The sequence below is a fragment of the Schistocerca cancellata genome, chromosome 9 (genome assembly GCF_023864275.1).
Source record: "Schistocerca cancellata isolate TAMUIC-IGC-003103 chromosome 9, iqSchCanc2.1, whole genome shotgun sequence".
NCBI classification, from domain to species: domain Eukaryota; kingdom Metazoa; phylum Arthropoda; class Insecta; order Orthoptera; family Acrididae; genus Schistocerca; species Schistocerca cancellata.
Window position 1 is genome coordinate 133,509,545 of NC_064634.1, and position 3,274 is coordinate 133,512,818.

Consider the following 3,274-nt stretch of genomic DNA (forward strand, 5'->3'; position numbering starts at 1 on the left):
TTTATATACACAGATAACTGCAATAATGGTAGTAGTAGCCGGCCTAGTGTGGCCGAGCGGTTCTAGGCGCTTCAGTCTGGAACCGCGCGATCGCTATGGTCGCAGGTTCGAATGCTGCCTTGGGCATGGATGTGTGTGATGTTCTTAGATTAGTTAGGTTTAAGTAGTTCTAAATTCTAAGGGACTGATGACCTCAGATGTTAAGTCCCATAGTGCTCAGAGCCTTTTTTTTTTTTTTGTAGTAGTAACCAGTAAATGTTGTACACATCCTTAAGTTATAATGAGTTTAGATCATTACGAATTTATACTGTTCATTTCTTCCCGATCTGTAAATCTCCTCTTTAAACCACATGTTATCGAGAATGAAGATGGTATCTGTTCTTTCGGACATGCATCCCGCATGCCAACTGCGCTCGGTAGACCGGTTGGTTACTCATCCATGTGCTATCTCAGCCGGACAGCGCTTAACTTCGGTGATGTGACGGGAACCGGTGCTACCACATGTCCGAAAGAACAGATATCATTGGTGATTTAGCAGCTCTCGAAGAATGAAATTACGATGAAATCCAGACCTCATTACGAGCTTTAATTTCTATGATTTTCACCATCGATAACATGTGAAATCACACTGAAATCCAGACGTTTATCGGCTTACAGGCGTTGATAAATATCAACGGCGACAGTTGAAAATGTCCGAATGACCGATACTCGAACCTTTGATCTCTTGCTTACATGGTAGACACTCCATCCGTCTGAGCCACCGAGGACAGAGGGGATAGTGCGACTGCAGGGACTTATCTCTGGCACGCTCCTACATCTCCAACTTACTGTCCACACACTACATGCCCGAAAGTACAGATACCATCTACATATAGATAAGGATTACCGACCAATGATCTCCTTTAGTCCGGATGCCCTCACATTACCGGCTCTCGGTAGACTGACTGCCACGAGTAATAAGTATAGTGGACAGGGGCACTAAAAATGTAGTGTGTGGACAGTAATTTGAATATGTGGGTCTCACGGGGAGCGTGCCAGAGATAAGTCCCTACAGTCGCACTATCCTCTGTGTCCTCGGTGGCTCAGACGGATAGAGCGTCTGCCACGTAAGCAGGAGATTCCAGGTTCGAGTCCCGGTCGGGGAACACATTTTCAATTGTCCCAATTGATATTTATCAACGCCTGTAAGCAACTAAAGGTCTGGATTTCATTGTGATTTCACATGTTGTCGAGGGTGAAAATCATAGAAATTAAAGCTCGTAAAGAGGTTTGCTGACAGCATTTATTCCCATTCAACATTTGCGAATGGAACAGGGAAGGTGCGAAAAGGTAACGATATCAAAAGTACCTACCACCACACACCCTACGATTTCTTGTGGAGTGTAGAAGCAGACAATGTGGACGCGATATGGGAGCCGAAACTGAATGGACACTGCACAATTATATCAACAGATGCGAGTTTAGCAGGTACATCGAGTAGCTAATGATGTGGTTTTGGCTCTAACTGGCGAGAAGGAACTTTATGACACAACTTGAACAATAGAATGGACCTGTTAATAGGACATATCAAGAAATGGTTCTGAGCAATATGGGACTTAACATCTGAGGTCGTCAGTCCCTTAGAACATAGAACTACTTAAACCTAACTAACCTAAGGACATCACACACATCCATGCCCCAGGCAGGATTCGAACCTGCGACCGTAGCGGTCGCGCGGTTCCAGGCTGTAGCGCCTAGAACCGCTCGGCCACTGCGGCCGGCTTAGGACATATCCTGAGGCGTCGTACAGTAGTTAATCTGGTAATGGAAGGATCCGTGAGTCGCACACATTGCCGGGGGAAACCGAGGTTTGACTGCAGCAAACAGTTTGAAGCGGAAGCAGGTTGTAGTAGCTGTGCAAAGTCGGAGATGATTGCGCTGAATGTACTACGGTGAAGGGCTACATCAAACAAATCTTTAGACAGAAGACTGCGACACTAACACCAAGAAAACAATAGTACTAACACTACCACATATTTTAATTCCAATAAAGTCTATAGCCATGATCAATTTCTGTCTGTTATTATTAGGTTCAAACCATCATTTTATTTCATATCGTTCAGTACTACGTAGTTTCAGCTGTGTAGCCATACTCAAGTGTATGCATCACCTATCGGATATAATATGAGCGTAGTTGAAACGTTTTCTATACATCCCTGCATAGGTAGAACGCACTTTATGACTACTCCCGCTGGCGGAGACGCAGAGACTGGCGGAACAACCAGGTGGTTCCTGTGGTCGATGACTGCGACTTCACAATGGTTTGCAATGGAGGCAGCAGCCTCGGCATGCAGGTTTTAAACCGAAAAAAACTGCAAATCTTTAAGATCTCCAGAATCTCAAAATAATAACAATGAATGTGGTAAATATAGGAATGGTTACGGAAATGCCAGATGACTATACAAAAACTTCCAGCTCGTGCAAGAAATCCTTCTATATAACCCTAGGAGATAAGGAGTAGTAGATGAAAGAACCATGATACCATTCAGGTTATGGACAGAAATCGGAGGATCTGGATGTGGTGCTCTGTCTACGCTACAGAACACCATCTCTACAGGGAAACTGGCTAGGGTGTTCCAGAGAAATTCGCTTTCAGAATATGTGAGAGGAGAACCTATTTATTTTTATTCACTTATTTAAGTCGGCTGAACTGATTAGAGCCATCAGGCGCTCTTTTACATCACATCAGGGTTTCACAAATACAGTACATTTTTACATCGTTGCGTACGTGGAGAACTTGTTTGCGCAGCAATCGCCGACATAGTGTAGCTGAGGCGGAATAAGGGGAACCAGCCCTCATTCGCCGAGGCAGATGGAAAACTGCCTAAAAACCAAGGCGATGGTAAAATACAACTACGTACACTATGTGATCAAAAGTATCCGGACACCCCCAAATAATATGTTTTTCATATTAGGAGCATGGTGCTGCCACCTACTGCCAGGTACTCCATATCAGCGAACTCAGTACTCATTAGACATCGGGAAAGAGCAGAATGGGGCGCTCCGCGGAACTCACGGACTTCGTACGTAGTCAGGTGATGGGTGTCACTTGTGTGATACGTCTGTGCGCGAGATTTCCACACTCCTAAACATCCCTAGGTTCACTGCTTCCGATGTGATAGTGAAGTGGAAACGTGAAGGGACACGTACAGCACAAAAGCGTATAGGCCGACCTCGTCTGTTGACTGACAGAGACTGCCGACAGTTGGAGAGGGCCGTAATGTGTAATAGGCAG

General features: G+C 45.0%; 1 non-coding gene across 1 annotated transcript; it reads left to right on the top strand.

The window, feature by feature from the left end:
- Positions 1–1,071: 1,071 nt before the first annotated feature.
- On the top strand, positions 1,072–1,145 carry Trnat-cgu (transfer RNA threonine (anticodon CGU)). The gene has a single exon. It is a non-coding gene; the product is annotated as a tRNA-Thr (tRNA).
- Positions 1,146–3,274: the final 2,129 nt, after the last annotated feature.